Source organism: Marmota flaviventris, chromosome 13, assembly GCF_047511675.1.
Source record: "Marmota flaviventris isolate mMarFla1 chromosome 13, mMarFla1.hap1, whole genome shotgun sequence".
NCBI lineage: Eukaryota > Metazoa > Chordata > Mammalia > Rodentia > Sciuridae > Marmota > Marmota flaviventris.
In genome coordinates, this window is record NC_092510.1 from 55,851,459 (window position 1) to 55,865,898 (window position 14,440).

The 14,440-nt window shown below is 38.8% G+C and overlaps 1 pseudogene; it reads left to right on the top strand.

The window, feature by feature from the left end:
• Positions 1 to 411: 411 nt before the first annotated feature.
• Positions 412 to 983, top strand: LOC139701517 (interferon alpha-2-like; annotated as a pseudogene).
• The last annotated feature ends 13,457 nt before the right edge of the window (positions 984 to 14,440 follow it).

The window sequence follows — 14,440 nt, forward strand, 5'->3', positions numbered from 1 at the left end:
ACTAAAGGAAGCCATAGCAACTTAAAAGGTCCTGTCTCAAAATAAAAATAAAAAGGGCTGGGGATGTGACTCAGTGTAAAAGTGCCACAGGGTTCAATCCCCAGTAACCCCTACCCCCCAATAAAAAAATAGGAGTTTCAATTGGCAAAATAATTCTAAAAAAGGGTCTGGGGACAGGGAAGGGGAATCAATAATGAAAAAATGATTGGGAAACTTTGCTCTAAGCATATGTAGTGAATGCATGAAGGAAAACCAAAACAGAAGTAGAAAGTACTGGTGACATTCAGAAAATTGAAAGCATATTAGTTACTATTTAAGACATAGGAACACGTCAAGAACTTCAGAGAACCTAGAGGCAAAGGTGCAAGAGCACCCATCTCAAGCAGCCCAGCAGCATCTGCAAGATCCCCAATGGCCTTGCCCTTGCCTTTCCTGCTGGCCCTGTGGTGTTCAGCTGTAAGTCCACCTGCTCTCTGGGCTGTGACCTGTCTCAGATTCACAACCTGGGTCTTGAAACTCCTGAGAAAAATGAGGAGGGGGCCCTGACACTCCTACAATAAATGAGGAGAATTCCCACTTTTTCCTGCATGAACTATAGAAAGGACTTTGCCTTCCCCCAGAAGCTGTTGGAGAGTGAGCAGGTGCAGAAGGCTCAAACTGTTACTATCCTCCATGAGATGACCCAGCAGGTCTTCAACCTCCTCAGCACCCAGGAGGCCTTTGCTGCTTGGGACAAGACTCTCCTGGACACCTTCCTCACTGGTCTGTATCAGCATCTGGATGACCTGGAAGCCTGTGTGTCCAAGCAGGCACAAGTAGAAGAGACTCCCTTGAGGGCTATGAGGAAATACTTCCACAGGATCACTGTCTACCTGAAGGAGAAGAAATACCTGCCTTGTGCCTGGGAGGTGGTCAGAGAAGAAATCATGAAATCCTTCTCTTTATCAGCGAATTTGTATGAAAGCCTAAGGAGCATGGAATGAGACCTGGTCCAGCAGATAAATGCTTCTCACTGATGAACACACCTTACCACACTCCCACAGGTTCTGCCATTTCAAAGACTCTCATTCTTGCTATAACTGTGACAAGAATTCAAGCAATCTGTCAGATGTTTTCAGCAGTTTAGGCAATATTGCTTTCAAATCTACAGGCACTAGTCCCTTACATCGCTGCAGATGTTATCTATTTATTTATTTAAATATTTATTTATTTAACTATTTATAAAATTTAAATTATTTTGTTTATGTATTATTATGTATACCTTTAAAGTATGATTAATAAAACATTTTCTTTATATTTAATAAATTTAATTTGCTTTCTTCATTTGTAACTTCTTCAATTTTTAAATTAAATTCTTGCAGGTGGATGAGGGATTGGGTAAATGTTTTTTTTTTTTTTTCTTTTTCTTTTTCTTTTCTTTTCTTTTTTTTTTTTTTTTTGATACTGGGTGTTTAAATCAGGGGCACTCAGCCACTGAGCAACATCAACATCCCCAGCCCTATTTGTTTAGAGACAGGGTCTCACTGAGTTGCTTAGTACCTTGCTTTTGCTGAAGATGGCTTTGAACTTGTGATCCTCCTTCTTCAGCCTCCTGAGTGCCTGAGATTACAGGTGTGCATAAGTGTGCCTGGCAGTTGTGTCAATATTTATTTTCACTTTCTTCCCTTTTATTGTAAATAGCAATGAAAATTTTAGTTCTAAATGCTGTTTTCTATGTTGATTTCCTTTCATTCACATCATTATCTTTGCATTTTCCCATCAGCTTAGCCATGATACTTTTAGGCAAGTTGAGGTTAACAGAAAATCAACAAAATGTGGATATTATTAACGAGAAGCATGAAAATCATACCCCAGTTGAGGGAAAAGGTAACAGGATTTCTCTTACTCATCTCTCCACCTACTCCAATGGGGTTCCTATTTAGATATTCTTCATCTCTCACTAATTATGCCAGTCCCACCTATTTTCCCCTGTAGTGATGCTTTTAATACTCACAACAGGTAGTACATACAAATACAAAAGTTGTGCATTTTAGTGGGATACCATATTATGTCTGGTGCAATGTTTTAATCAGGTTAAACACACTAATCTTCTTGAACATTTATCATGTTTCTGTTGTGAACATCTCAAGATCCCTCCCTCCAGCTTTTTCAAATGCCCGGGAGGTTCATGCTCTGTACAGTCACCATGTCCTGCATTTGCCCACCAGCTCCTTGCCCCTTTCCACTTGTATTGTGGCAAGTGTTGATCAGCCTTTTTCATTTTCTCCTACCTTCCACTCTCTCAGGCCTCCGGTAAGCACCATTCCACTCTCAGCTCCTATGACATCATCTTCTCTCTATTTCACATGTGAGTAATATCCTGTGGCACTTGTCTTCCTGTCCTGAGTCATTGCACTTTACATGATGATCTCCAGTTCCATCCATGCTGCAGATCACAGCTTTTCATTCCTGTGTGTGTGTTTGTGTTTATGAATAATAAACAGTACATAGTATACAATTATTTTAAAATATCATCATAATATACGTGTATGTACATGTATTGATAAACATTTCATTTGTGGATTGTGAGTACTGTGACCCACTCCCTTTCTCCTTACTTCCATGGATCCTATCCAGTCACTGTCATATCATAATTGTTTCTTCCCTCTCTGATTCAGAAATCTCCAGTGTGGCCTGGTGTGGTGGTGCATGCCTGTAATCCCGGAGGCTCTCCAGCCTGAGGCAGGAGGATGGCAAATTCAAAGCCATCCTCAGCAACCTAGCGAGGCCCTAAGCAACTTAGTGATACACTGACTCAAAATCAAAAAGTAAAAGAGCTGGGATGTGGCTCAGTGGTTAAGTGTCCCTGGGTTGAATTCCTGGTATAAAGCAAAAAAGCAAGCAAAACCACAAAAACAAAACAAAGACAAAAACCTACTGTGATATCCTCCTTCATTTTCCATTAACTTGCCCCAGTATACATCTGCTTCCTGTTCTATTATGGTTTCTGACTATAAATTTTCTCTACAATTGTATGCAGACATCAACTGAAAGTAATGATTGTATGAAAGTTTTAGGTTTGCCAGAAACTTCCAAGAGAAGTTTTAGTTCCTCCTGGTTAATACTTTTAGAATTAAAGGAGTGTAGTCATTATAATGATGTAACAGTAACTGTGACAAAAAAGAAAGAGAAAGTATGATTCATTTCACTTTGGAAGCTATTAAAATAATGACAGAAGAAGACAGCACCTACTTGGCCAAGATGGATGTAGAGAGTTCAAGTCTGGAAATCAAACTTCTGTTCTATGCACAATTCTGTGTCCTGGCAAGAAGCTTTTTCCCCAGAGCTAATATAGGCTGTTCTCCTGCGAGGAAGTGACCCCAATACTGGAAGAGTCCATTTCCTTAATTTTCCATCTCAGAGAGGGAAAAGACTCCTGTCCCCATGCAGATAGTGTCTTTTTGGCAAATAAGAAGTGTGTGGGAGAAAGGGTCAGAGTGCTACCCTTCCCTCTAGCCTGCTCAGCCTTCCAGAGTCTCCTGGCCCTTCAGTCCCATTGGTGTGTGATATTAGGAGGCAGGAGAGTGTACCTATTGGATACGGAACTATAGGAAAATCAAGAAAAATCTAAGTGGCTAGTTTTGCAATTTTATTCGTAGTAGATCATCTAGCATGACTTTATAGTGAAGAGAAAATTCTGTTTTTGGAAGGAGGGATTGAACCCAGGGTGCTTTACCATGGAGCCCCAACTCAAGTCCTTTTAATTTTTTTTTATTTTGAGACAACTTATAACTTACCAAGTTGCTTAGGGCCTCAGTAAGTTGCTGACGCTGGTCTTGAACTTGTCATCTCCTTCTTCCTTAGCCTCCTGAGTCACTGGGATTGAAGTTATGCACCACCAAGCCTAGACAAGAGAAAATTCTTACTGTCTCTTTGAATAATGACTTGGAAGATTTGCTCTGACTTGATTCAGGAGTAAGACACAACAAGACAAATGGAAAGGGATTTCAAAAAATGCAGAAATGGCCAACTGACAGCCTGTGGAAGAATCCATTGGGGAAGACTTTGGGAAGCTTAAAGAAGTTTGAATAATGTGGTTACTTAAGAGGATGATCAGGAATTGCCTGTGAATTGCTCTTCTAGCAGAAAGGGACTTGGAGTGAGGGAGGGATCACTCAAACCATAGCTCAGATAAAAGCCCCAAACTTTAGATTCTTCTCCAGATGAGAGGAGGGGGGCCTGGGAAACTCAAAATTATATTTTAAAATGATTTTTGTCTTTGTCTTCTTTCTTTCTGTATCACTTGTTGGAGACTCAGTTTAGGAGAGGCAAAAATTTTGCAATTTCTTTATTCACCTGTTGGCTTCCTTTCTCCTCATTTCTCTGTTTCTTTCTCTCTCTCTCTCTCTCTCTCTCTCTCTCTCTCTCTCTCTCTCTCATAGCACTCTGACTTGAAAAGATCTTTCAACATTATTTCCCTGTTCATTCTTTAATTATTTTTAATGTTGTTTACCTCTTTTATGTCACTTTACTTTAAATTCTTTCCCATGTCATGCTCCTTGTACAAGAATTGCAATATTTGGCTCTGTATTTTCAACTTAAACTGAAACATCTCTGGAACCATCTTCTGATCATATCCAGATGTTAATTTATTATACAGTGGAAAGTCTTGGAAACCAGGTGAGGAAGTGGTGAAGCTGGCAGCTGGGGGCTCTATCTCAGTCTGGAAACAGGAGTAGAGAAGGATAATGGGAGATCCCTGGTACTGCCCTGGGTGACTTGGAAAACACCAGCTGGAGAAAGCTTGGCTCAGTGTTATAAGAAGCAAGAGATGAAGGTGGCCGCACCTCAACCCTCCCTGCTTGCCAAAGCCTCACACTTCACAGGCCAAGGTTGGCCTACTGAACACAGAAAGACAGTGCATAGACAAACACTTGCTCCTGATAAGCTGGTAAAGATTCCAATAGCTCCTCTGTGCTGCCATTAGAAGCCTCCAGGTAGGACCTGCACAGAGGACAGGGTTTCATTTGCTTAGAAAACCAATGTACACATCAAGACATGAAAAGCTGAAAGGGTCAACAGTAGCTGGAGAGTGCATAGAGAGAACACAGATGCTTAAATAATTGACTGAGGCAGCAGCGGGTCCCCAGGAGATGCTACAGTATGAATGGGCGGCATTGAGGAATGGCTCAAATAATTCCAATTCAAAGGGAGAGAATACTGAAGTACATGTTGCAGAGCTCTCCCATGGAGATGTGGGAAACATCACTGCTCTCAGCACAGGTGACATTGAGACCACTGCCACATGCAGGGTATGAGAGGGGACAAGAGTGATACCCATGGAGATCAGCAAATGAACACAGCATGGGGAAAGTCATTCATGGAACCATGAAATCTCTTACATTTTGGTCACCATGTAGACTCCTTTAAAAACAAAACAAAATGAAGTAGTACTTGGGCAGAAAGGATGTATGCAGATAAGTGAGCAGCACATTTAGCAAAACATGGAGTAGGGCCTTCCCACCAGGATAGGCATTGGTAATGCACATATGGGAAGGTCACAGTTTCTGATGGCAGCAAAGATATTTATGAGGGTTCCTGTACTTAATGGGATTGATTGAAAAGAAGAAACTGGTGGATCAGTTCTTCTGTTTTCTTTCCAGTGGGTCCATCTGCATTAAGTAGGTACAAACATAATGTTAAGAGTTCAGACCACTACCTGAGGATTAGAGTCCCCCTCCCCAGCCAAAAAAGGGCAAATAATGTCCTTCATGAGTAAGCTTTTAGCATTTTCTCTTTTAATATTAGTTTTAATAGATGATCAAATCTGGATTAAATGGGAGAACAGTCAGGCAGTCCATTGACTGGTCTTTGAGCCTCTGTCAGAAGCAGGCATTTCCCTGCCTTGGGCACCTGAGCATTGGCCCTCAGTCTTTCCCTCTGCCATGGCCCTGGGGCTCAATTTGGCTGCATTGCATGTGGTTAACTTACACTCTGCCAATAGTCAAGGGAGAGTAACTTCCTCCTTTCACTTTTGTGAAATTATGACATCCGTTTCTTTTCCCTTTTACCCACAAACTGTCTAGTTTTGCTTTTTAGGAAAGTTGAAATGAAACCTATAGAGAACTTTTGGTAATATTGCCATTTTGATGATGTTAGTTCTGCCTATCCATGAACAGGGTATATTTTTCCATATTCTAAGATCTTCTTCTATTTCTCTCTTTAGGGTTCTGTAGTTTTCATTGTATAAGTCTTTCACCTCTTTTGTTAGGTTGATTCCTAAGTATTTTATTTTTTTTGAGGATATTGTGAATGGAGTGGTTGTCCTCATTTCCATTTCAGAGGATTTGTCGCTGATATACAGGAATGCCTTTGATTTATGCGTGTTGATTTTATATCCTGCCACTTTGCTGAACTCATTTATTAGCTCTAATAGTTTCTTTGTAGACCCTTTTGGGTCTGCTAGGTATAGAATCATGTCACCTGCAAATAGTGATAATTTAAGTTCTTCTTTTCCTATTTTTATGCCTTTAATTTCTTTCGTCTGTCTAATTACTCTGGCCAGTGTTTCGAGAACTATGTTGAACAGAAGTGGTGAGAGAGGGCATCCCTGTCTTGTTCCAGATTTTAGAGGGAATGCCTTCAATTTTTCTCCATTCAGAATGATGCTAGCCTGAGGCTTAGCATAGATTGCTTTTACAATATTGAGGTATGTTCCTGTTATCCCTAGTTTTTCTAGAGTTTTGAACATAAAGGGATGCTGTACTTTGTCGAATGCTTTTTCCGCATCTATCGAGATGATCAAATGGTTCTTATTTTTAAGTCTATTGAGGTGTTGAAGAACATTTATTGATTTCCGTATATTGAACCATCCTTGCATCCCAGGGATGAATCCTACTCAATCGTGGTGCACAATTTTTTTGATATGTTTTTGTATCCGATTTGCCAGAATTTTATTGAGGATTTTTGCATCTAGGTTCATTAGAGATATTGGTCTGTAGTTTTCTTTCTTTCAAGTGTCTTTGTCTGGTTTAGGTATCAGGGTGATGTTGGCCTCGTAGAATGAATTTGGAAGTTCTCCCTCTTTTTCTATTTCCTGAAGTAGCTTGAAAAGTATTGGTATTAGTTCCTCTTTAAAGGCTTTGTAAAACTCTGCTGTATACCCATCTGGTCCTGGGCTTTTCTTAGTTGGTAGTCTTTTGATGGTTTCTTCTATTTCCTCAATTGATATTGGTCTGTTTAGGTTGTCTATATCCTCCTGACTCAATCTGGGCAGATCATATGACTTAAGAAATTTATCGATGCCTTCACTATCTTCTAATTTATTGGAGTATAAGGAATCAAAATAATTTTGAATTATCTTCTGTATTTCTGAAGTGTCTGTTGTGATATTACCTTTTTCATCCCGTATGCTGGTAATTTGAGTTCTCTCTCTTCTTCTCTTCGCTAGCATGGCTAAGGGTCTGTTGACTTTATTTATTTTTTCATAGAACCAACTTTTAGTTTTGTCAATTTTTTCAATTGTTTCTTTTGTTTCGATTTCATTAATTTCAGCTCTGATTTTAATTATTTCTTGCCTTCTACTTCTTTTGCTGTTGTTTTGCTCTTCTTTTTCTAGGATTTTGAGATGAAGTATGAGATCATTTATTTGTTGGTTTTTTCTTTTTTTAAGGAATGAACTCCAAGCAATGAATTTTCCTCTTAGAACTGCTTTCAATGTGTCCCATAGATTCCGATATGTTGTGTCTGTGTTTTCATTTATCTCTAAGAATTTTTTAATTTCCTCCTTGATGTCTTCTATAACCCATTGATCATTCAGTAACCTATTGTTCATTCTCCAAGTGATGTATGCTTTTTCCTTCCTTCTTTTATCGTTGATTTTCAGTTTCATTCCATTATGATCAGATAAGATGCATGGTATTATCTCTACTCCTTTATATTGTCTAAGAGTTGCCCTGTGACATAATATATGATCTATTTTTGAGAAGGATCAATGTGCTGCTGAGAAAAAAGTGTAACCGCTTGATGTTGGGTGGTATATTCTATATATGTCAATTAAGTCTAGGTTATTAATTGTGTTATTGAGTTCTATAGTTTCCTTATTAAACTTTTGTTTGGAAGATCTGTCCAGTGGCGAGAGAGGTGTGTTGAACTCTCCCATGATTATTGTATGGTGGTCTATTAGACTCTTGAACTTGAGAAGAGTTTGTTTGATGAACATAGCTGCACCATTGTTTGGGGCATACATATTTATGATTGTTATGTCTTGTTGGTGTATGGTTCCCTTAAGCAGTATGTAGTGTCCCTCTTTATCCCTTTTGATTAACTTTGGCTTGAAATCTATTTTATTTGATATGAGTATGGACACTCCTGCTTTTTTTCCGAAGTCCATATGAGTGATATTTTTCCCAACCTTTCACCTTCAGCCTATGTATGTCTTTTCCTATCAAATGCATCTCCTGTAGGCAGCATATTGTTGGGTCTTGTTTTGTGATCCATTCTACTAGCCTGTGTCTCTTAATTGGTGAGTTTAAGCCATTAACATTTAGGGTTATTATTGAGATATGGGTTGTTCTTCCAGCCATATTTGTTTATTTATGTTACTAAACATGGTTTGTTTTCCTCTTTGATTATTTTCCCCCCTTTACTGTCCTACCTCCCACTGTTGGTTTTCATTGTTATTTTCCCTTTCCTCTTCCTGTAATGTTTTGCTGAGGATGTTTTGAAGAGATGGTTTTCTAGCTGCGAATTCTTTAAACTTTTGTTTATCGTGGAAGGTTTTAATTTCATCTTCCATCCTGAAGCTTAATTTCGCTGTATACACAATTCTTGGTTGGAACCCATTTTCTTTCAGTGTTTGAAATATGTTATTCCAGGATATTCTAGCTTTCAGAGTCTGTGTTGAAAAATCAGCTGTTATCCTGATTGGCTTACCCCTAAATGTAATCTGCTTCCTTTCTCTTGTAGCTTTTAAAATTCTCTCCTTATTCTGTATGTTGGGCATCTTCATTATAATGTGTCTAGGTGTGGATCTCTTATGATTTTGCACATTCGGCGTCCTGTAGGCTTCTAGGATTTGGGATTCTGTCTCATTCTTCAAGTCTGGGAAGTTTTCTCGTATTATTTCATTGAATAGATTGCTCATTCCTTTGGTTTGGAGCTCTATACCTTCCTGTATCCCAATGACTCTTAAGTTTGGTCTCTTTATGTTATCCCATATTTCTTGGATGTTCTGCTCATGGTTTCTTAACTGTCTTGCTGAGCTGTCTATGTTCTTTTCCAGTTGAAATACTTTGTCTTCATTGTCTGATGTTCTATCTTCTAAGTGTTCTACTCTGCTGATAGTATTCTCCATTGAGTTTTTAAGTTGGTTTATTGCTTCCTGCATTTCTATGATTTCTGTTTGTTTGTTTTTATAACCTCTATCTCCCTGTATAGTTGATCCTTTGCTTCCTGGATTTGTTTGCGTAATTCATTGTCGAAGTGATCTTTCATTGTCTGATTTTGCTGTCTATGTCTTCCTTGATACTCCAGATCATCTGAAGCATGTGTATCCTGAATTCTTTATCTGACATTCCATCTGCTGCAGCTGTTACCTCTTCTAAAGTTGAGTTGACCTGCATTGCTTGTGGTCCTTTCTTTCCTTGTCTTTTCATACTGCTTGCATTTCTTTCTGCTTGGTGAAACTGTTGTGTTTTTGAAAAATTTTTCCCCCTATATATTTATATTGCTCTTGTATAGTTGAAAAGTCTCCCTTGCAGGGTCGGGTGGTGGTCTGCCTACCTTGCAGGCACGGGCGGCGGCTCTGCTCTGCCCCTCCTCCAATTGGTGTGAGGTGTCTACCACACCCGCGGACCCCTGGGCCTGTCCTGCCGGTTGGTCGCAGGTCTGCCTACCTTGCAGGTGCGGGCGGCGGCTCTGCTCTTTCCTTACTCCAATTGGGGTGACATGTCTACCATGCCGGCGGGTCACTGGGCTTGTCCTGGGCGCGGGTGATAGCTCTGCTCTGCCTCTACGCCAATTGGGGTGATGTGTTTACCATGCTGGCAGGCCACCGGGCCTGATCCGCAGGTGGGTTGCAGGTCTGCCAACCTTGCAGGTGCGGGCGGCGGCTCTGCTCTGCCACTCCTCCAATTGGTGTGACTTGTCTACCACACCCACGGACCGCTGGGCCTCTTCCGGGTGCGGGCGAAGGCTCTGCTCTGTTCCTACTCCAATTGGGGTGACGTGCCTACCACCCCGGCCAGCAGCTGGGCCTGTTCCACCGGTCGGTCGCAGGTCTGCCTACCTTGCGGGCACGGGTGGCGGCTCTGCTCTGCCCCTACTCCAATTGGGGTGACATGTGTACCATGCTGGCAGGCCGCTGGGCCTGATCAGCCGGTCTGTCGCAGGTCTGCCTACCTTGCAGGCGCGGGCGGCAGCTCTGCGCTGCCCCTCCTACCAATATTTTGATTTTTAGACCCACTGATGCATCTTGAAAATTATGGAGACCCCCAAAGAGATTGTGTTTCTCTATTTCCATATATTTACATTCACCACATGAGAATTTAAAATAAGAAAGTTTTAAATATTTACTCATTAAATGTAGAGCACACATATGAATGAAATGAAGTCAATCCCTATCAAAATAAGAAAACAAAATAAAATTTTATTCATAATTAGAACAATAATGAAGTATAAAATATGTTTCCAAAATCACATTGGAAACTAAAAAAAAAATACATTGGAAGAAACCTTAAAAAGAAGGCACAAGATCGATAAGTAAGCCAACACTAAAACTTCATTAAAAGTATTTTTAGAATAGCTCAATTAAATTGCAAGAATCACCACTTAATTTTCAATGAAGTAGAATCAGAGTCACCATTTATATTTACATTTAATATATATTATGAAATATTGAATAAACATATTTTTATATGAAGTTGTTTAATAAATATTCATTAATATGTTAATGAACAACAAGTATTTATTCAATATATTATTTGTATTTCTATAGTGGAAGAAGCCAGAGCCTTGCCCTGCCTTGCAGCCTCCTATGCAGAATCTGATTTACCTCCTTATTAGGATTCCCACCCACCATATGCTAAAATATGCATCACTCAGTTAAGACGATAACATGAGGACCAATTTGCTTAAGCCTTGTTGGTATCCAAACTATAAAAAATCAATCTCAATGCAAGGAGAAAGGCTGTATACCTGCTTTATATTGTATAAATACTTTGTACTGGTGTTTGGTAATCTTAATTAAATTAAAAATTCATTTAAGTCTGTTCTGTATGCAAGGAGCTTGGAAATGTCTATCCTGTCTTGACAACCAGTAAAATGCTGATCGGACTGAAAGATTAGCACTGTTGGGATGTATGAGAGGTGAAGACATGGGGCTATATGCTCTCTAATCTGTTAATCTCTGCAAGGTTGGAGAGACAGGAATACAGGAAGTTCAGCTTGCTGGAACAGGGACTCAGGTGGGAAACTGTAGCAGGACCTGGTGCCCAAGTAGGAAAACTTGACCAGTAATTGACGCATCACTGATGACTTAGGGTGGACAATCAGGAGTGAAAACTTCAGAGGACCCAGTCATGGGAGGGCCCCCATGTTACTTGAGATTTTTTTGGGGTTCTCATAAAAAATATCACGAGAAGTCACCTAGTGCTTCCAGCTGGGGGAGAGGGAAATAAACCATTTAGTTCTACTTGGTTCGCCTGAACAGTTCTGCCCTTAGGACAAACTAGTTATATGGATCTAACCCACTGGATATTTTTAGAGACAACTGAGAGTTGGAAGGGAAATCCTCAATCTGAGCCATTTCAAGCATTCCATATGGAAGAAGGGAAATACCAACTCCAGCTCATTCCAGTTTTCCATGTAGGAGAAGGAAAATACTCATCTCCAGTCCACTGTGATAATCTTGTCCCACCTAACAGGGTTGGGGGTAGGGTATGTACTAAAAATCAGCTTGTAAAGTTCACAATCCTGAGCCTAGACTCAGTAAAAACTGAGGCCTAATCATTAGAATTCTTACCGAGTGAAATCATTCTTCAAATAGAAAGGGTAAAGAGTGACTTTCTCAGTTAAACATTGAAAGAATTGGATACCAGGAGACCTCCTTTGCAAGAAAAAAGAAAAAGTTACAATTTCTTTAAAGAGAAGGAAAATTATATGAGCAACTCATACCTGTATTTTTTTTAATATGGAACTGCTTCAAAGAAGGAATAAATGAAGGCAAAATATTTTGTATTTCTCATTCTTAATTGGCCTAAAATATTACATTTTGTTCAAAATAATAATAGCAACAGGACCTTGATCAATTATGCATGTTTATGTATACATTATACAGGATGTTTAGACTATGATAACTTTGTAGTACAATTTGAAACTGATGTTTGTTCCTCTTGGTCAATATTGCTTGGGCATTGTTTTTTTTTTTTTTTTTTTTTTTTTTTTTTTTTTTTTTTTTACTTTTTTCTTGTTTGCTGGTTTTTCATTGAAATTTTAGGATTGTTTCTTAATTCTGTGAAGTATATGCCTTTGGAATTTCAATAGGAATTGCATAGAATTTATAGATGACTTTGGATAGTTTGAATATTTTAACATTATTAATTCTTTCAACCCACTAACATAAGATCTCTTTCCATTAATTTATTTCCTCTTCAATTTCTTTCATCAGTATTTTGTACTTTTTAATGTACAGATCCTTTGCTTCAACAATTAAATTTTTTCTTTTGATCTCACTGCTAGCACATAGTAAGGCTGCTGGTTTTTATATGCAGATTTCATATCCTGCAACTTTACTGTATAAATATATTTGTTCAAGCACTGCTTTGGTGGGAAATTTATAGTTTTCTATACTCTATAGGGTCATGTCATTTACAAATCAGTTCACTTCTTCCTTTCTTATTTGGGCAGCTTTTCATTTTTCTTGCTCTGGTTAGGAATTCCACTCTAATATTGAATAGGAAGTGGCCAAAGCAGACATCCTTGTTTTCTTCCTGATCTACAGGAAAAGGTTTTACTTTGCACTATTATATATGATAGCCATGCCATCTATGGCCTTTGTTATGTTGAAGTACATTCCTGCTATATGTAAAGTGTTGAAACTTTTTTTTGTAGTTGTTTTTCTATTTTTTCATGCTTGTTTTTTTTTTTTTTTTTTTTTTTTTTGGCAATACTGGGTCTCAAAACAAGTGCCTTAAACATGCAAGGTGAATGCTCTACCATTGAATTGTATCTCTTGTCCTTGTTGGTAGTTTTTGTGATGAATAAATGTTGAATTTTTGTCAAATTATTTTCTGCATTTATTGGAATGATATCATTTTAATCCCTTTTTCTCTTAATGTAGTATTTTATACACACACACACACACACAAACACAAAATCATCCCTGCATGCCAGGGATGAATTTTACTTGATTGTGGTTATGATCATGTTAATACACTATTGAGTCTTGTTTGTGAGGATTTCATTGAGGATTTTCTAAATATGCTCTTTGGGCATATTGACCAATAAGCTTCTATTTTATACTGTCTTGTAGGGTTTGCATCTCAGGGTAATAGCGGTCTCATAAAACGAATTGGAAGTGTTCCCTCCTCCTCACTATTTGGGAAAATTTGAGTAGGGTTGCTGTATTAGACAGAATTCTCTAGAGGAACAGAAACAACAGGAGGTATGATTATAAAAAGGAAATTTATTAGATTGGCTTACACAACTAGAAGCTGGATAGACCATAATGGCTGTCTGCAGGCTAGAAAGCTGGAGGAACCAGTAGCTGCACAGTCCAAGATACTGAAGCCTCAGAACTAGAGAGTTCAGAGATGCTACCCAAGTTTGAGATGGGAGGCTTCTGGAAACTCCCTGGAGAACACTGGGAAAGTCTTCTTTGGAAAAGTGAAGGAGCAATAGTCTGCTGTCCTTAGACAATCTCAGCAGCAATCAAGAACCTGTTCAAGAAATATTGAGCTTTCATCTACATCTGCTTCCTTTTCCTTCCAACTTTAATTCCAATCAAGCCTCCAATCTATTGGATGGTGCTGCCCACACTTAGGTAGGGTCTTTAATTCAGTTTATTATCCCACATGCCAATCATTCCTATCACCATCACCGACACAATCAAAAATCCCTTAATCTTCAGCATCTTTTAGTCCAATCAAGTTGACAATTCAAATTAACTATTGCAGTTGGTATTCATTCTTCTTTTAAATTTTTTTATTTGTTCTTTTTAGTTACACATGATAGTAAAATGTATTTTCACATATCATACATACATGGAGTATAATTTCCAATTTTTGTGTTTGTACATGAGGCGGAGTTTATTGGTTGTATATTCAAATAAGAATATAGGAAAATTATGTTGAAATCATTCTACTCTCTTTCCTATTCCCATTCCAGTCCATTATCTTCATTCCCCTTTGTCCAATTTAATGAACGTCTGCCCCTCCACTCTCCTCCACTTATTATTGTGAGT